This window comes from Callithrix jacchus, chromosome 16 (genome assembly GCF_049354715.1).
Source record: "Callithrix jacchus isolate 240 chromosome 16, calJac240_pri, whole genome shotgun sequence".
Classification (NCBI taxonomy): domain Eukaryota; kingdom Metazoa; phylum Chordata; class Mammalia; order Primates; family Cebidae; genus Callithrix; species Callithrix jacchus.
In genome coordinates, this window is record NC_133517.1 from 4711949 (window position 1) to 4733151 (window position 21203).

The following is a 21203-nucleotide window of genomic DNA, read 5'->3' on the forward strand; positions in this document are numbered from 1 at the left end:
AAGAGTCTGTCCTGAGAAGAGGGTGTGAACGCAGAGTGGCATGGGACCGAAGAGTCTGTCCTGAGAAGAGGGTGTGAACGCAGAGTGGCATGGGACTGAAGAGTCTGTCCTGAGAACAGGGTGTGAACACAGAGTGGCATGGGACTGAAGAGTCGGTCCTGAGAAGAGGGTGTGAACGCAGAGTGGCATGGGACTGAAGTGTCTGTCCTGAGAAGAGGGTGTGAACACAGAGTGGCATGGGACTGAAGAGTCTGCCCTGAGAAGAGGGTATGAATGCAGAGTGGCATGGGACTGAAGAGTCTGTCCTGAGAACAGGGTATGAACACAGAGCGGCATGGGACTGAAGAGTCTGTCCTGAGAAGAGGGTGTGAACGCAGCATGGGACCGAAGAGTCTGTCCTGAGAAGAGGGTGTGAACGCAGAGTGGCATGGGACCGAAGAGTCTGTCCTGAGAAGAGGGTGTGAACGCACAGTGGCATGGGACTGAAGAGTCTGTCCTGAGAAGAGGGTGTGAACGCAGAGTGGCATGGGACCGAAGAGTCTGTCCTGAGAAGAGGGTGTGAACGCAGAGTGGCATGGGACTGAAGAGTCTGTCCTGAGAAGAGGGTGTGAACGCAGCATGGGACCGAAGAGTCTGTCCTGAGAAGAGGGTGTGAACGCAGAGTGGCATGGGACCGAAGAGTCTGTCCTGAGAAGAGGGTGTGAACGCAGAGTGGCAAGGGACTGAAGAGTTTGTCCTGAGAACAGGGTGTGAACACAGAGTGGCATGGGACCGAAGAGTCGGTCCTGAGAAGAGGGTGTGAACGCAGAGTGGCATGGGACTGAAGAGTCGGTCCTGAGAAGAGGGTGTGAACGCAGAGTGGCATGGGACTGAAGAGTCTGTCCTGAGAAGAGGGTGTGAACACAGAGTGGCATGGGACTGAAGAGTCTGTCCTGAGAAGAGGGTGTGAACGCAGCATGGGACCGAAGAGTCTGTCCTGAGAAGAGGGTGTGAACGTAGAGTGGCATGGGACCGAAGAGTCTGTCCTGAGAAGAGGGTGTGAACGCAGAGTGGCATGGGACTGAAGAGTTTGTCCTGAGAACAGGGTGTGAACACAGAGTGGCATGGGACCGAAGAGTCGGTCCTGAGAAGAGGGTGTGAACGCAGAGTGGCATGGGACTGAAGAGTCGGTCCTGAGAAGAGGGTGTGAACGCAGAGTGGCATGGGACTGAAGAGTCTGTCCTGAGAAGAGGGTGTGAACACAGAGTGGCATGGGACTGAAGAGTCTGTCCTGAGAACAGGGTGTGAACGCAGAGTGGCATGGGACTGAAGAGTCTGTCCTGAGAAGAGGGTGTGAACACAGAGTGGCATGGGACCGAAGAGTCTGTCCTGAGAAGAGGGTGTGAACGCAGAGTGGCATGGGACTGAAGAGTCTGCCCTGAGAAGAGGGTGTGAACGCAGAGTGGCATGGGACCGAAGAGTCTGTCCTGAGAAGAGGGTGTGAACGCAGAGTGGCATGGGACCGAAGAGTCTGTCCTGAGAAGAGGGTGTGAACGCAGAGTGGCATGGGACTGAAGAGTTTGTCCTGAGAACAGGGTGTGAACACAGAGTGGCATGGGACCGAAGAGTCGGTCCTGAGAAGAGGGTGTGAACGCAGAGTGGCATGGGACTGAAGAGTCGGTCCTGAGAAGAGGGTGTGAACGCAGAGTGGCATGGGACTGAAGAGTCTGTCCTGAGAAGAGGGTGTGAACACAGAGTGGCATGGGACTGAAGAGTCTGTCCTGAGAAGAGGGTGTGAACGCAGCATGGGACCGAAGAGTCTGTCCTGAGAAGAGGGTGTGAACGCAGAGTGGCATGGGACTGAAGAGTCTGCCCTGAGAAGAGGGTGTGAACGCAGAGTGGCATGGGACTGAAGAGTCGGTCCTGAGAAGAGGGTGTGAACTCAGAGTGGCATGGGACTGAAGAGTCTGTCCTGAGAAGAGGGTGTGAACACAGAGTGGCATGGGACTGAAGAGTCTGTCCTGAGAAGAGGGTGTGAACGCAGAGTGGCATGGGACTGAAGAGTCTGTCCTGAGAAGAGGGTGTGAACACAGAGTGGCATGGGACTGAAGAGTCGGTCCTGAGAACAGGGTGTGAACGCAGAGTGGCATGGGACTGAAGAGTTTGTCCTGAGAACAGGGTGTGAACACAGAGTGGCATGGGACTGAAGAGTTGGTCCTGAGAAGATGGTGTGAACGCAGAGTGGCATGGGACTGAAGAGTCGGTCCTGAGAAGAGGGTGTGAACGCAGAGTGGCATGGGACTGAAGAGTCTGTCCTGAGAACAGGGTGTGAACGCAGAGTGGCATGGGACTGAAGAGTCTGTCCTGAGAAGAGGGTGTGAATGCAGAGTGGCATGGGACTGAAGAGTCTGTCCTGAGAACAGGGTGTGAACACAGAGTGGCATGGGACTGAAGAGTCGGTCCTGAGAAGAGGGTGTGAACGCAGAGTGGCATGGGACTGAAGAGTCTGTCCTGAGAAGAGGGTGTGAACGCAGAGTGGCATGGGACCGAAGAGTCTGTCCTGAGAAGAGGGTGTGAACGCAGAGTGGCATGGGACTGAAGAGTCTGTCCTGAGAAGAGGGTGTGAACGCAGCATGGGACCGAAGAGTCTGTCCTGAGAAGAGGGTGTGAACGCAGAGTGGCATGGGACCGAAGAGTCTGTCCTGAGAAGAGGGTGTGAACGCAGAGTGGCAAGGGACTGAAGAGTTTGTCCTGAGAACAGGGTGTGAACACAGAGTGGCATGGGACCGAAGAGTCGGTCCTGAGAAGAGGGTGTGAACGCAGAGTGGCATGGGACTGAAGAGTCGGTCCTGAGAAGAGGGTGTGAACGCAGAGTGGCATGGGACTGAAGAGTCTGTCCTGAGAAGAGGGTGTGAACACAGAGTGGCATGGGACTGAAGAGTCTGTCCTGAGAAGAGGGTGTGAACGCAGCATGGGACCGAAGAGTCTGTCCTGAGAAGAGGGTGTGAACACAGAGTGGCATGGGACCGAAGAGTCTGTCCTGAGAAGAGGGTGTGAACGCAGAGTGGCATGGGACTGAAGAGTCTGCCCTGAGAAGAGGGTGTGAACGCAGAGTGGCATGGGACCGAAGAGTCTGTCCTGAGAAGAGGGTGTGAACGCAGAGTGGCATGGGACCGAAGAGTCTGTCCTGAGAAGAGGGTGTGAACGCAGAGTGGCATGGGACTGAAGAGTTTGTCCTGAGAACAGGGTGTGAACACAGAGTGGCATGGGACCGAAGAGTCGGTCCTGAGAAGAGGGTGTGAACGCAGAGTGGCATGGGACTGAAGAGTCTGTCCTGAGAAGAGGGTGTGAACGCAGCATGGGACCGAAGAGTCTGTCCTGAGAAGAGGGTGTGAACGCAGAGTGGCATGGGACTGAAGAGTTTGTCCTGAGAACAGGGTGTGAACACAGAGTGGCATGGGACCGAAGAGTCGGTCCTGAGAAGAGGGTGTGAACGCAGAGTGGCATGGGACTGAAGAGTCTGTCCTGAGAAGAGGGTGTGAACACAGAGTGGCATGGGACTGAAGAGTCTGTCCTGAGAAGAGGGTGTGAACGCAGAGTGGCATGGGACTGAAGAGTCTGTCCTGAGAAGAGGGTGTGAACACAGAGTGGCATGGGACTGGAGAGTCGGTCCTGAGAACAGGGTGTGAACGCAGAGTGGCATGGGACTGAAGAGTTTGTCCTGAGAACAGGGTGTGAACACAGAGTGGCATGGGACTGAAGAGTCGGTCCTGAGAACAGGGTGTGAACGCAGAGTGGCATGGGACCGAAGAGTCTGTCCTGAGAAGAGGGTGTGAACGCAGAGTGGCATGGGACCAAAGAGTCTGTCCTGAGAAGAGGGTGTGAACGCAGAGTGGCATGGGACCGAAGAGTCTGTCCTGAGAAGAGGGTGTGAACGCAGAGTGGCATGGGACCGAAGAGTCTGTCCTGAGAAGAGGGTGTGAACGCAGAGTGGCATGGGACCGAAGAGTCTGTCCTGAGAAGAGGGTGTGAACGCAGAGTGGCATGGGACCGAAGAGTCTGTCCTGAGAAGAGGGTGTGAACGCAGAGTGGCATGGGACCGAAGAGTCTGTCCTGAGAAGAGGGTGTGAACGCAGAGTGGCATGGGACCGAAGAGTCTGTCCTGAGAAGAGGGTGTGAACGCAGAGTGGCATGGGACCGAAGAGTCTGTCCTGAGAAGAGGGTGTGAACGCAGAGTGGCATGGGACCGAAGAGTCTGTCCTGAGAAGAGGGTGTGAACGCAGAGTGGCAAGGGACTGAAGAGTTTGTCCTGAGAACAGGGTGTGAACACAGAGTGGCATGGGACCGAAGAGTCGGTCCTGAGAAGAGGGTGTGAACGCAGAGTGGCATGGGACTGAAGAGTCGGTCCTGAGAAGAGGGTGTGAACGCAGAGTGGCATGGGACTGAAGAGTCTGTCCTGAGAAGAGGGTGTGAACGCAGAGTGGCATGGGACTGAAGAGTCTGTCCTGAGAAGAGGGTGTGAACGAAGAGTGGCATGGGACTGAAGAGTTTGTCCTGAGAACAGGGTGTGAACACAGAGTGGCATGGGACTGAAGAGTCGGTCCTGAGAACAGGGTGTGAACGCAGAGTGGCATGGGACTGAAGAGTTGGTCCTGAGAACAGGGTGTGAACGCAGCATGGGACTGAAGAGTTTGTCCTGAGAACAGGGTGTGAACACAGAGTGGCATGGGACTGAAGAGTCTGTCCTGAGAAGAGGGTGTGAATGCAGAGTGGCATGGGACTGAAGAGTCTGTCCTGAGAACAGGGTGTGAACGCAGCGTGGGACCGAAGAGTCTGTCCTGAGAACAGGGTGTGAACGCAGAATGGCATGGGACTGAAGAGTCTGTCCTGAGAACAGGGTGTGAACACAGAGTGGCATGGGACTGAAGAGTCTGTCCTGAGAAGAGGGTGTGAATGCAGAGTGGCATGGGACTGAAGAGTCTGTCCTGAGAAGAGGGTGTGAACACAGAGTGGCATGGGACCGAAGAGTCGGTCCTGAGAAGAGGGTGTGAACGCAGAGTGGCATGGGACTGAAGAGTCTGTCCTGAGAACAGGGTGTGAACGCAGAGTGGCATGGGACTGAAGAGTCTGTCCTGAGAACAGGGTGTGAACACAGAGTGGCATGGGACTGAAGGGTCTGTCCTGAGAAGAGGGTGTGAATGCAGAGTGGCATGGGACTGAAGAGTCTGTCCTGAGAAGAGGGTGTGAACACAGAGTGGCATGGGACCGAAGAGTCGGTCCTGAGAAGAGGGTGTGAACGCAGAGTGGCATGGGACTGAAGAGTCTGTCCTGAGAACAGGGTGTGAACGCAGAGTGGCATGGGACTGAAGAGTCTGTCCTGAGAACAGGGTGTGAACACAGAGTGGCATGGGACTGAAGAGTCTGTCCTGAGAAGAGGGTGTGAATGCAGAGTGGCATGGGACTGAAGAGTCTGTCCTGAGAAGAGGGTGTGAACACAGAGTGGCATGGGACCGAAGAGTCGGTCCTGAGAAGAGGGTGTGAACGCAGAGTGGCATGGGACTGAAGAGTCTGTCCTGAGAACAGGGTGTGAACGCAGAGTGGCATGGGACTGAAGAGTCTGTCCTGAGAAGAGGGTGTGAACGCAGAGTGGCATGGGACTGAAGAGTCTGTCCTGAGAAGAGGGTGTGAACGCAGAGTGGCATGGGACTGAAGAGTCTGTCCTGAGAACAGGGTGTGAACGCAGAGTGGCATGGGACTGAAGAGTCTGTCCTGAGAAGAGGGTGTGAACGCAGAGTGGCATGGGACTGAAGAGTCTGTCCTGAGAAGAGGGTGTGAACGCAGAGTGGCATGGGACTGAAGAGTCTGTCCTGAGAAGAGGGTGTGAACGCAGAGTGGCATGGGACTGAAGAGTCTGTCCTGAGAAGAGGGTGTGAACGCAGAGTGGCATGGGACTGAAGAGTCGGTCCTGAGAAGAGGGTGTGCACTCAGATGCACCCTACAATGGGGCATTTTGTTGATGAATTCAGCCTAATCCATGTTCTAAGTTCTCAAGGGCAAGGGTGGTTCCAACAGTTCTTTAAACATCGTTCCATCAAACGTATGTTGATTTCAGCAATTAGAGTTTTTAATCTTAGACTATCGGCTAAGAGATCGTCTCCTCAGAGCAGCCATTCCTGACCCCGAGACTAAAGTATTCACAGGAGTAGCATCCGGTCTCATGATGTGTTTGCAATGTGTGTTCTGTTATCACACGTATGATTATATGTTTAAATTATTTGATATTTAGTACCTCTCTCTACCATTTAACTACATGTTCTGTGAGGGTGGGGCCATAACTTTTTTGAGTTCTCTGTTGGTAGCACAATATTGGGCACATGTTAGGTCCTCAGTAAGTATTTACAAAACGCCATTTGGTGAAAGAGACTGCACAGAAATGTTGTCTGGCTAAACCACTGTCTTTCCTTGGGCAGACCTGGGAGGAAGCCAAGTGTTAGGAAAGACTGCTTCATAAAAAATAGAGTTGAAATGAAGGATTTTGTTGTATGAATTTCATATTGTATATAATCAAGTTAAGAAATAAAGCAGGCTGAAATAAAGATATGCTTTTGACTGGATTAGCCATTCCCCTTATCATGGAGACAGTATGTGACAGGAAAATCTACTTTTTCACTAAGCTAACCAATCACCACCCATCCCAAGAGTGGGCACAGACATTCCTCAGATATCTGATTACAGTAGCTCCTAGGTGCTGGGCTCCTCTATCTTTGGAGGCATTTTTGCATATCCCTGCTCAGTGTATTTAGTGAATGATACCCTAGCCGACTACCTTTTGGTGCAGTTTCCCAGGTCTTTCAGGGCATTTGCTTTGTGCCCTCCTGCCACCTCAAAGACTCAGTGTGCAATTTCTCCATAATGGTTTGGTTCAACCCAAGCATCTCCAATTTCACAGAATCCAGATTATATAAACCAAAGCCTGATGGAGTCAACTCCCAGGAGCCAAGAAGTCATCTCATGCTGTGTGAGATTCAAACATCCTCTAGTATATTATCTTACTATTGTATATCGTGAGGCTTGTTCTCTGTTGCTTACATTTTACTTCACAGGTTTCATTGCTCCTTATTTTTCCTTTTTAAGTAAAAGACAGAGAAGAGATGCTCCGAGCCTGCTGGACCGTAGACCTCCCAGGAGCTGCTGACTTTCCAACAAGCCCCATGGTTAGAACTTCTGAAACCCGGCCGGGCGTGGTGGCTCACACCTATAATCCCAGCACTTTGGGAGGCCGAGGCGGGTGGATCACGAGGTTAAGAGATCGAGACCATCCTGGTCAACATGGTGAAACCCTGTCTCTACTAAAAATACAAAACTTAGCTGGGCATGGTGGTGCGCACCTGTAGTCCCAGCTACTCGGGAGGCTGAGACAGGAGAATTGCTTCAACCCAGGAGGCGGAGGTTGCGGTGAGCTGAGATCGTGTCAATGCACTCCAGCCTGGGTAACAAGAGCGAAACTCCATCTCAAAAAATTAAAAAAAAAAAAACTTCTGAAACGAGTGCCTTCTAGGAGAATAGAGAAACTGAGGGTGGGCCATTCCTAAAATAGAATACATAAACATACATACATACATAGACTATGCACAGAGAACATACATACATATATAGAACATGCACAGAGAACATACATACATAGAATATGCACAGAGAACATACATACATACACACATAGAATAGGCACAGAGAACATACATACATAGAATATGCACAGAGAAAATACATACATACACACATAGAATATGCACAGAGAACATACATACATAGAATATGCACAGAGAACATACATACATAGAATATGCACAGAGAACATACATACATACATAGATTATGCACAGAGTACATATATATATACATACATACTTACATGCATACATAGAATATACACAGAGAACAAATTGTTCAGTCTGGTTATTTTAAAAGCCTTATTGACTAATAGCTTGAAAAGGTCATTTTATGTCTTATTACCCACGGTTAACTTCACCGACTCAAAAGACATAGCAGGAATTCGACACAAAATAAGCAGGCCAGGCATGGTGGCCCAAACCTGTGATCCTAGTTACTGAGGAAGCTGAGCCGGAAAAGATTGTCTGGGCCCTGGAGTTTGAGATCAGCCTGGATTACACAGTGGGACTCTGTTTCAGGAAAATTCAGTAACAACAAGCAAAGTGTAGTGCATTGCTTTTTATTAAGTGAGCACTTACGGTGTGTCTACTACATGGTCAATGACAAGGGGTTTATTCAATTAAACTATTTGTTGACAACTGACTATAAACAGACAAGCTATAGATGAGAGCCTAATCATTGAAAGAAAATTAAAGAGATTCTCACATTCACTAGTAGTGATATAGATACAAATTTAGATGCCAACATATGAATTTATACCCATTAGAATGCTAAAATTAAAGAGTTCTAACGTGCCAATGGAAACAGTAACTATAAATTCAAATGGCCATTCTGAAAAAAAGTCTTCAGTACTAAATAAAATACACGAATGTTCATTGCAGCACTGTTTACAATAGCAAAGACCTGGAATCAACCCAAATGCCCATTGATAATAGACTGGATTGGAAAAATGTGGCACATATACACCATGGAATATTATGCAGCAATCAGAAATGATGACTTTGTGTCGTTTGTAGGCACATGGATGAATCTGAAGAACATCATCCTCAGCAAACTGACACAAGAACAGAAAATGAAACACCGCATATTCTCACTCATAGGCGGGTGATGAAAAATGAGAACACATGGACACAGAGAGGGGAGTACTAAACACTGGGGTCTATTGCAGGGAGAAGGGGAGGGCCAGTGGGAGGGGGAGGTGGGGAGGGATAGCCTGGGGAGAAATGCCAAATGTGGGTGAAGGGGAGAAGAAAAGCAAAGCACACTGCCATGTGTGTACCTACGCAACTGTCTTGCATACTCTGCTCATGTACCCCAAAACCTAAAATCCAATAAAAAATTAAAAAAATAAATAAAGTTGGATACCAACCACAACCACAAAAAAAAAAAAAGAAAAAAATTTTGAATCAGCAAACCCATGAGTCAATCAGAGAAATATGCAAAAGTCCTATTTCACTGCTATGCATAGTATCTATCTGGTCATTGAAAATAACCTAAGGATTCCTGTCTAGGAAACAGGTGGGTAAATGTGATAGGTCACCACTGTGGAATCCTACAAAACACTGACACAAACTGAACTAAAGCTCATAAGCAACATGGTGAGATTTTCAACAGCATAATGCTGAGGGAAAAGGGCAACACCTAGAACGAGATTTGTAGTTCAATACAATTTGTACAAATTTATAACACAAGTAAAACATGTTATCTAGTTTAAATTTATATTTTAATAGAGAGAAAACTAAATGTTTGCTAAGAAGTTCCAGCAACAATGGGAGAAAGGGAGAAAGGGGGGAGAGGGAGAAAGAGAGAGAAAGAAAAGAGAAAGAAAGAGAGAGAGAGAAAGAAAGAAAAGAAAGAAAAGAAAGAAAGAGAGAAAGAAAGAAAGAGAGAGAGATGGGGAAGAGGTGTGGTAACAGAGGGAGGGACAAAGAGAAATTCCACAAAGGCACCTTTTGGCGCTGGAAGAGTACGATAGCACTGCAGTTAATTTGAATCCTGACTATGTAGTCATGGTTTTTGTCCTGAGTATCCAATTTAATAAGCACGCACATGTTCCTTTGTCTATAAAACAAGTGGTATTATAATCATCATCTACCTTCCAGGATTCTTATATAGATTAGGCGTGCAAAGTGCTTCGCGGACACTGAGCTGATCCTGTTATGTGGGAACACATCACGGGTAATGACCATATATGAGATCCTAGAGGCAAGTGGTCTCAGCTTGAGGATAGCTTTACAAATTACATGCAAGAATTACACAGTCAGTTGTGGGCAGCCAATGGAGGTTAATAGTCAAGGACATGGAATGATTAGAATTTGTGTTTTAGAAAATAAGACAGGTGGCATGGCATGGATTTGAAAGGAGTCAGGGAACCAATTATGAGGCTACTTCTGCAGCCAGGGAAGGGAGAGGCAGGTTCAAAGGTAAGGACAAGGCAGAATTTAAGACTGATCACTGACAGGGTATCGAAAAGAAGAGAGAGACACATCAATGACTATCCAAAAATATTAGCTTGTGGATCTGATAAGAATGTTTCACAAAGGAACTCAGAGGAAGAAGGGAAGGAGGCAGGAAAGGAGGCAAGAAAGAAAGAATTCACTGCCACCAAAAGAGCTGAATAACCCTAAAAGGAAACGTAAAATCAGAGTCTGAAAAGCTACACATTGGTATTTTTCATATGACTCTTTTTACCTCTGGTTTCCCTTTTCATTAATTGCTGAAAAAATCCTAATCATTTATCCTATGCTTTCCAAGTTTTGAGTGTAGCTGACTGGATCCCAGCTGGGTGGTTTAACGTATCTCATTGTCCTTCATATTTCCTGAAAAACCACACTTAGGTCTCGATCAGTTCTCTCCAATAGAAATGTAATGTGAGCTATATAAAGAATTTTAAAAGTTCTAGGAGCCACCTGGAAACAGTACAAATAAAACGTCAAAATTAATTTTGTAACAGCTTTATGAAGATAATTCACATATAACCAAATGCACATACTTAAAGTGTATAGTTTGAAACCATCGCCACCATCAGCATGCTGAGCCCCATCCCCAAAGTCCCCATGGACCTCTGCGCCATCCCTTTCTCCTGACAATCCTGCATCTCCGGGTCCCAGGCAGCTCCTGATCCACTTCCACTACAGTTTAGCTTGCATTTTCTAGTTTTATGTAATTGGAATCATATGATGTGTACTCTTTTTCGGTCATCATAACTGTTTCATATATTCACATATACTATATAGATCTATCTATCTATCTATCTATCTATCTATCTATCTATCTATCTATCATCTGTCTGTCTGTCTGTCTCTCTGTCCATCCATCCATCCATCCATCCATCCATCCATCCATCCATCCATCGTTTGTTTCAAGGAAGGGATACGTAACCAGGGAAGGTTTCAATTTAAGTAAGGTATACCTGATAAGGACTAGAGAATAACCCAGTTACATTAAATTTAGGTTCATGTTTTGAATAGCAGCGCAGATACACTGACTAGGTAAGAGGCTTCCTTCCACACACTCGTCTCACAGATTATACTATTCACTTTTCTTTCTCAGCACACTTAATTTCTGTTAATTTGTTGAGAGACGGAAGTAAACATTGTGGCTATAGATTTTAGGTTTATTTATGTTTTCACATTTATGCACCTTCTCTTTCCCACATAATTCCTAACCTAAGCAGAGACCATAAATATGTATTGATATCCCTGCCAAGCCTCCACAACTGAGTCCTGGAGGTTACCAATAAATATGCATCACATGAATTAATGAGCATCAAACAGGTTGAATAAAAGTGAATGGGCCTACGTCCACCTCTTTCAAAATTTAGTACAAAGGTACAATAATAAAATTGTATAGTACTGGGATGAGACTGGACAAAGAGTCAGTGGAATAAGATTGACAGTTCAAAAAAAACATCTTACATGTATTAGCCAAGTGATTTCCAGTAATGTGCCAACATCATCCAATGAGAAAAGAAAAGCTTCTTAAACAAATGGTGCTGGACAACTGGAAGTCCACAGCAAAAATAGCTAACTAGATAAATAAATGCAGTTGGCCTCTGCAACATGACGTATACAAAAGTTTACTCAAAAGGGCCCAAAGGCCAAACTGTAAAAGCTAAAACTATTTAATTCCCAGAAGAAAATTTAGGAATTAATCTTGAGCTCTTAAATTAGGAAATAGTTTGTTTCTTAGCTATGACACCAAAATCACAAGCATCAAAAAATTGCTAATTATATGCAAACTTAAACTAGAATGAGTTGTCTCTTCAGATCCAGTAGGAGGGCTCTTTAAACAGACAGACACTAGCAAGCATCGATGAGAATGGGGAAAGTCCGTGCGTTGTTGGCGGGAGTGTGCAACTGTTTTGGAAAACGGTTTTGTGATTCCTCGTGATATTAGTCTCTATGACCCAGTAATTGCACCCCTAGATACATACCCAAGTAAAAATTGAAAACATATGCTCCCATAAATACTTGCACATGAATGCTAATAGCAGTGTGAGTCATAATAATAAAAAAATGGGAACATCAAGATTTTCACTAAGTGATAAATGGATAAATACAATGCAGTAAAACCATACAATGGAATATTATGCATCTAGGAAAAAGCATGAAGCACTCAGAAATGCTACAATATGGATGAACCCTGGCAACATTATGCCAAGGTAAAGAAGTTAATCACATAAGACCACAGATTTTATGGCCCCATTTATATTAAATGTCCAAAATAGGGAAGTTCATAGAGATAGAGAACACAGTAGTGTTTTCCAAGGGCTGGGAGGAAAGGAGAGTGAGGAGTGACTGTTAATGGTTTAGAGTTTCTTTTGGAGGTGACAAAAACATTCTGAAATTAAATAGTGGTGATGGTGGCACAACCTTGTAAGCATGTTATGGGAATTATATCTCAATTTATTGATTAAAACAACAGGGATCAAATAAATTGTCATTAAATAAGTTCTGACTTAAAAAAAAATACCATAGGCTGGGCATGGTGGCTCACACCTGTAATCCTAGCACTTTGGGAGGTCAAGGGGGGTGGATCACAAGGTCAAGAGATCGAGACCATCCTGGCCAACATGGTGAAACTCCACCTCTACTAAAAAATACAAAAATTAGCTGGGCGTGGTGGCACACACCTGTAGTCCCAGCTACTCAGGAGGCTGAGGCAGGAGAATTGCTTGAACTCAGGAGGCAGATGTTGCAGTGAGCTGAGATTGTGCCACGGCACTCCAGCCTGGTGCCTGGTGACACAGCAAGACTCTGTCTCAAAAAAAAAAAAACCACAATGACTAGTTTGAGATGGATAGAAACCATGTGTAACAATACGACAGTGAACAACAATAACGAAAGATATTCATTATTCAATAATAATATTCAATATTACTTAATATTAATAAATCTAGGTGAAAGTTTCACATGTGTTCACCATGTGGCTCTTTCAACTTTTTTCTAAGATTGGCATTTTTCAAATAAAATGTTAATAGAAAGGTAAACAGAACTGCATTAGGGTTAAAGAACAGAGCAAAAATTATTAATTCTCTTTAAAATGTTAGACCTTCACTCACTCAGCAAATGTGTTTGAGCACGTACTAGGTTTCAGAAGATGTAACAGGAACTGAAACAGAACTGAGTGAGCTCCAGTGGTTGAGGTAAAGCTGACCTGTGTCAGTGAGCTGTCTCTTCCACAAAATGGATTGGAAGCTTCATGAAATGGGGAAAGGTGAGCAGATGACTTTCTGTTTTGATGCTTTGATTATATAACTTTTTCCTTTAATTATAAAAGTTTAAGTGCACACAATGTATCATATATATAATATAATTTATATTTACTATATAATAAACATAATATATATAATATATAATATAATATATATAATTATATATATATATACTTTCATGTGTTTAAAGCTAGTAACTACTAACGAAGTCGAAATCAAGATAGGGAATATCCCCAGAATGTCATAACCTCCCTCACTCAGCCAGAAGCCACCTCATGCTAACCGCAATGCTCTACATTTAAAAACAATATTTTGCCAGTTTTGAACCTTCATTTGAATGGAATCATCATGAGTTCTTTTCCTTTCGTATCTTGTTGTATTCACTCAGTATTGCGATTGCGACATTTCGTTCACATTGCGCGAGCAGCCATCCTCCTCTCATTTCCAGTGCTGATGGAATTCTAGTGCATGAACACATACCACTATTCATTTTGTTTGTTAGTTTGTTTATAAATTTCTAGGTTCCTTTTGGGTTTGGTTGTTGTGAGTTTGTTCATTAACATCTAGGTTATTTTCGCTTTTTAAAAATATTCTCAACTTGTATTTTAGATTTAGGGGTACATGTGCAGGCTTACTGCATGGGCACATTGTGTGATGCTGAGGTTTGGGGTATGGAGTCCCATCACCCAGATGGTGGGCATTATACCAAATAGGTAATTTTTCCACCTGTGTCCCCCCTTCCCTCCAACAGTGTATAGGGTCTATGATTCCTGTGTTTCTGAACTGTGCTGCTACAAATCTTACATGTCTTTAGGTGTATATGTGCAAGAGTTTCTTCAGGGTACAGTGCCTGGTTTATAGGACATGCGGATATTCAACCTTAATAAGTAAGGCCAAACTGATGTTCCACCACACTGTAAATGGTACTCTGCCACCTGCAGTATGAGAGTTCCCGTTGTTCTGCATCTTTTTCAGAGTTTGCTACACCGAGTAAGCTTTGTCTATATGGTTTTATGGCTTTAGTTTGCATTTCCATGAGAATCCGTAAACTTGAACACCTTTTCTTTATGCGACATTTGGATGTTCTGTTTTGGAAGAATATTGCCAAGCCTTTTAATAGTTTTTGCCTTTGAAATGTCTCTTTTTCTTAATGCTTTAGATAGGCTTACTTTTTGATCATTCTTAATTGTTATGTGACAGTAAAAGGTGTATATTTTGTATGTATCATTTGCTATAGATATGTTAATGTATATATTGCCAGTATCTAAACATAAAATTTATTTTTTAATTTTCATATTGCCTGCAGTATTTTTTCTAGTGTTCTTACTAATACCTTATTTATAAATTATGAGAGCATCGTTGTGTGCAAATATTGGAAAGTATGGCAGGTGTCTTTGCATTCCTTTCTAATCATTAAAATGTTTGTCAGTTGTGGTCATTAATTCGCTTACTGTGGTGGAAGAGACAGTCAATGCAATGTGGAAAGGAAGAGGTTTTACTGGTGTTCTTGCTTTATTCCTAGTGTCAAATAGAAAATTTCCAACATATATAAATTAAGAATGATGGTTTCTATAACATATATATACACACACACGAACATAATGTTTACATATGCCATGCACACACACATATATACACACATATATATTCTATATCTCCATCAGATTAAGAAAGTCTTTTATTTCTAGACTGCTAGATTATTAGATGTTATCAGGAATTTGAATAATTTTTAATTAGTTAATAAAAACCTATATGTTGAGGTTATAGGGTGAGTCTCACAATCTATTAATAGTGCTAATTGCTTTATTACTTTTCAAATAGAATATTATTGCCTCACTGATATAAATGTAAAAAAGGCACAAATAATGATTTATGTTTTACTATTCCTGAATGTGGTTTGCTATTTTATGTATTGCCTTTCTCATACTATCTCTTGTCATGTTTTAAATTCAAAATTTTAATAACTTATAATGGGAGCCTTCTTTTTTTCCTACTCTCTAGGATAATTTTTTTCTTGACTATTTGGTACAAATTATTTTTGAAGCAATCTGGACTTGTAGTTTATTTATCTAACAATTTAAATACTTTAATGTCCATAGGGCTTTTGGGTTTTGTTTTGTTAGTTTACTTTTTTTTTTTTTTTGGTTTTCTGACTATTTAGGAAATACTTCATAAAATAAACTAAAACAAAGGGCTGAGTTGCTCAACCAGAAATCCATGATTCAGGGATCTCACCCAGCGTCAGGCTTCCCTGATAAAGCTGCTGACATGTGTCACCTACAGGCATATGCGGGGAGGGGAGAGGTACAGCCCCCCAAGTGCATCCTTCCTGCCTCACTCACAGGCTCTCAGAGGAGGTCCCTGAGTGGAACACACAGATTACTTCACAAAACACCTCCATTTCACAGCCCAGAAAGTTGCATGGCTCCCATGGCATTCTTCAGGGAGCCCATAAGCAATCCTAAATCAGGGATGGCCCGCACAAGCACTCCACAGATGTGGGCTCTCCCTTTCTGCCTAGCAAGTACCATTCAGCAGGAGGCCAGTGACTGCATATTTAGGAAGAGATTCGGATGAGTCACCAGCCTTTATCATGTCCTCAGAGGAGGAATGAATCACATGCTCATTGCTTTTCTTCTTTCCTCTCTAATGAATTATATTTTTCTAGGAATTTATAAGTTGCAAATAAAATTTCTCAAATATTGATGGGAAGTCGTTCACAATATACTATTTACTTTTAAATAAATTTTACCTCAATTTTATTCTTTATTAGTTAAGTCCTCCCTTTGTCTTGATGTTGCACCATAGTTTCCTCACATATAAAATTGTTGAAAAGTCAGCCTTTTCTTTGTTTATTTTCCTATGCTATGTTTGCATTTGATTCCATTAATTACATTCTTGTATTGATTATAGCCTCTCTACCAATTCCATTGTGATTATTTTTAGATTTCTTTAAACTTTTTGACACGGATGCTTAATTTAGTCATCTTTATTCTTTGTTTCTTTTCAAAAACATATTTAAGGCTAGAGAATTATTCATAAATTATCCATGTCCTAAAAATTTATATGTGTAACATTTTATTATTGTTTCATTTAAAATATTTTCTGATTTTAAAAATATTATTTTATTCTTGCATTGGGGAAAAGCATTTCTTAATTTCACAAATAGAAACATTTTCTAATTTTAAAAAGTTCAATGGACTATTTTTTAGGGCAGTTTCGGGTTCACAGCAAAATTGAGCAAAATATGCAGAGAGTTCCTGTATAGCTCTTGTCTTGCCGCATTCACAGCCTAGCCCACCATCAACGTTTGCTGCATCCCAGCCGAGCAGTACATTTGTTACAGTTTAAGAACCTCCAACAGGATGCCGTGGCTCACACCTGTAACCCCAGCACTTTGGTAGGTCAAGGCAGGTGGATCACCTAAGGTCAGGAGTTCGAGAGCAGCTAGGACAACATGGCAAAACCCTGACTCTACTAAAAATACAAAAATTAGCTGGGCATGGTAGGGAGCACCTGTAATCCCAGTTACCCAGGAGGTGGAGGCTGGAGAATCACTTGAGCCTGGGAGGCAGAGGTTGCAGTGAGTGGAGATCACGCCACTGCACTCCAGTCTGGGGACAGAGCTAGACTCCATCTCAAAGGAAAAAAAATACCTCCATGAAATGGACACACATCTTCACCCAAAGAAGTCCATCACTTGCATTAGGGTTCTCTCTAAATGTGTAATGACTTTTGTCCACCTTATAGCGTCATGCAGATTGGTTTTATTTTCATAAAAATCCTCCGTGCTTTGCCTGCTTATCCCTCCCTCCCCCTAACTTCTGGCAATCAATGACTTTTTATTATTATTATATTTTTACTGTCTCCATACTTATGCCTTTTCTAGAATCCAATAGAGTTGGAATCATATGCTATAGAGTCTTTCCAGGTTAGCTTCTTTCACTTACTACCATATATTTAAGTAGCTTAATATTTAACATATATTCTCAATTTCTTAAGTAAGTTAATATTAACATGTATTTCATCTATATTCCATGTATTTACACGGCTTAATAACTCATTTTTTTAGCACCAAATAGTATTCCCTTGCCTGGAAGTAACAGAGTTTACATATTCATTCATCTAAGTTGCTATAAATATTCCTGGGCCAGTTTTGCTGGACATAAGTTTTCAAATAATTTGAGTAAATAACAAGAAGTGTGATTGCTAGATTGTATGGTAAGAGTATGTTTAGTCTTATAAAGCCAGTCCCAAACTGTATTCCCACACGGCTCTACCATTTTGCATTTCCGCCAGCAGTGAGTAAGTTTCTGTTTCTCCACATTCTTGTCAACATTTTGTATTGTCAGTGTTTCAGATTTTGGCCATTTTAATTTTCTAATTTTTTTGTTTTGCAATGACACCTCACTGTTGTTTTAATTTGCAATTTATTAATGACATAAAATGTTAAATTTTTTTCATATGCTTATTTGCCACCTGAATATCTTATTTGGTGAGGTGTTTGTTAAGGACCTTAACCTATTTTTAATTGTTTGTTTGTTTGTTTGTTTTTTTATTATTGGACTTTATTTGCTCTTTGTATATTTTGGATCATAGTCTTTTATCAGATATGTCCTTTGCTAGAATTGTCTCCTATTCCATAGCTTGTCTTCTCATTCTCTTGACATTATCTTTCACAAAGGACATGTGAAATGAATTTAGCTTATCAATTATTTCCTTCAAGGATTATGCCTTTGGTGTTATGTCTAAAAAGTCATTGCCATACCAAAGGTCATCTATATGTTCTTTTATGATATCTTCCAGGAGTTCGGTGGTTTTAAATTTTACTTTGGGGGAATGGTTCACTCTAAGTTAATTTCTATGAAGACTGTTAAGGTCTGTGTCTAGACTCTTTTTTTGCATATGAATGTTCAGTTGTTTCTGTTTCATTTGTTGAAAAACTCTAATTATTTTTAATTAATTTATGTTCAATTAAACTATATTGATAAGACATCATAGTCTTTGAAATTTAATCATTTCAAGTTCAGGATAATTTTCTTTATGACACAATATATGCTCCAGTTTTTATAAACATATTTGTGAGCTTCTAAAAAATATAAATTGTAAAAAAATTCTATTTGTATATAATGTGTGTAGATTTTTTTTAATTTCCCAAACCCATTTATTTATTTTTTGTTATAGAATATATGGGTAATTATAAAATCAAGTAAATATGGCATTACCTAGAACCTCTTCTTAGAAAATCAATACTTTTTGGGAGTTTTTGATTTGCTTAAATTTTGCATTAATTCCTAGAAAATTATTATTGTTTTATAGTATTATATGAGAAACTAATAGAGAAAATGTAACCAGTAAAAACCCATCATCCATCTATGAAAGCCAGTTTAAAACTTAGTATGACTGGTTCAAGACCTTCATTCTCTAGTACCTTGCCTCCTACCTTCTCAAAGTATATTGTTAATTTGTCCTATTAAATGATCAAGCATTCTCATAGGGAGATATTCCAGTTATCTATTATTGCACAACAAATTACTTATACATGAATGTTCATAGCACCTTTATTCACAGTAGTCCAAACAGAAAGCAACCTAAATGTCCTTCGATCACTAAATGAGCAAACAGGCTAGAAGAGTTGGAACACCACAAAACACTATTTAGCAATTAAAATGAATGAACTCCTGGCACATGCAACAACTTGGATAGTTTACTCTGAGTGAAAAAAAAACTGATCTCAAATGCTACATACCATATGACTCCATTTATGTAACATTCTCAGAATGGCAAAATCACAGAGATAGAGAGCAGATTCGTGGTTTCCAGGGTAGCTGGGTGTGAATCACACTATACCAGATAGACGAAGGAAGTTTATTCGTGGTGATAAAACACTTGCATATCTTGACTGTGAGGGTAGTTATACAAATCTACGTATGAAATAAGCTACACAGAACTACATACACACAGACACACACACACACACACACACACAGAGAGAGAGAGAGAGAGAGAGATGAAAAACTGGTGAAATCCAAATAAGGCTACAGAGTATTTGGTAATACTGCATGATATCAGTTCCCGGTTTGCATACTGTTCTCCAGTCATGTAAAATGTTAACATTAGGGAAGATGGATAAAGGTTTTATGAGAAATTATGTCAGAACTTTCTTTGAATTTATAATTAGTTTAAAATAAAAGGTTAAAAGTAATTGTTTAAATATAACATAGCTGTGCATAGCCGCATCTGTAATTTGTTTATTTTTTTGAGACAGGTTCTGGTTCTGCTGCACAGACTGGAATGCAGTAGTGTGATGATGGCTCACTGCAGCCTCGAACTCCTGGACTCAAGCAATTCTCCTACCTCAGCCTCCCGAGTAGCTGGAACAACAGGCACATATCACCACCACCAGATGATTATTTTACTTTTTGTAGAGATGGGATCTCAGTTTGTTGTCCAGGATGATATCAAATGCCTGGCCTCAAACAATCCTCTTGCCTCAACCTTTCTAAGTGTGGGGATTACAGGCGTTAGCCACTACACTTGGCTGATAGCTGCATCTATGAAGGAAATTCAACCATAATTAAATATCTTTGAGAAGGCAACCAAGACTTAACAACTTGCCTTTTGTCTTGTTTCTCAACATCCTAGGTTGCCCTGGACTATGGTTCCATACAGAGATACCCATTAAACATTTTTCAATTTTCCTTTATCCTTTTTGGAGTATTATCATAAAATAAAGCATAATTAATGTCTAAACTCCCTCATGAACTAAATTTGAAGCTTGAAACCAACTGTAGACGTTCTGAGGGTCAGTTGCCTAGCCTGATCATCTGTGAGTATATTTCCAACGCCAGCTTGTAATGACATCAGAATGCCATGGCAGCCTGCTCTGCTCCCCTCTGGAGGTTGGTAACTAAACTTGGCTTGAAACATAGTTATCCTGCATCACTCTGCATACTGAGGTGGCCCAGTAATTCTTGTACAAACAGGAAGTGTGGGTTATTATCTGTATTTGCCCCGATCATTGGCATCCTGACCACCTGACTTTGAAATTTCGTTTTGGTAATGCCAGCAAAGCAAGTGTTAAACACAGATTTTTCTTACAAACTTTCTTTTCCTCTATAAAGTATATATGCCTTTTAAAAGAAAGTCTGAATAATTAAAGTGGCGGAAATACTGTGTGTTCAGATACTATCTGTGAACTTTATAATTCTTTATATGGCTGAAATTTAAGAGTTTTTAGCTTTGATACTCTTATCCGTTACATATTTAAAATTTTACTGGGCTAGCAGGGCTAATGGATGGATTAATCCTATTCATTAAAAATTAACCTGCCTTGAAATTTCCTTCAACTGTCTTAGAAAATTTGAAAACCACGGGTATTAACAAGAACACATTTATGGCTTTAACAATCCAAGATATAGATACAATGATGTTCTTCAATGTCTTGATTCAGTATCATCTGTTAGACATTTATTGCTAATTCACTTTATAACATACTTTATTAAAAGTCATTAAAAACTGCAGCTGCATCCAGTAATTATTTTCCAAATAAAGACAGCATTTATAAATGATCTCCTTGTTCAAAACACTGCCGTACAGCTCACAAACTCTTTGTTGGAAGCCAGAGAGCTTTTATTCTTTACAAAAAGATATGCTAAGTAACTCATCAGATGCCAAACTTTTTTCCTTCTTATTGGACTTTTTCCAGTTGTTTAAATTCCATGTTTATTAGGAACAGTTATAATATAGTCTGAGATTAATGTTCAAAACTTTCATCTATTTGAGTGCCATCTTCCTCCTAGGACTCAATGTCTGAATATGTAACCCTGACAAACTT

General features: G+C 41.9%; 1 protein-coding gene across 7 annotated transcripts in view; it reads right to left on the minus strand.

The window, feature by feature from the left end:
* The window catches only part of SNTG1 (syntrophin gamma 1), a 924527-nt gene that overhangs the window by 890062 nt on the left and 13262 nt on the right, over window positions 1-21203 (minus strand). The window lies entirely within an intron of this gene.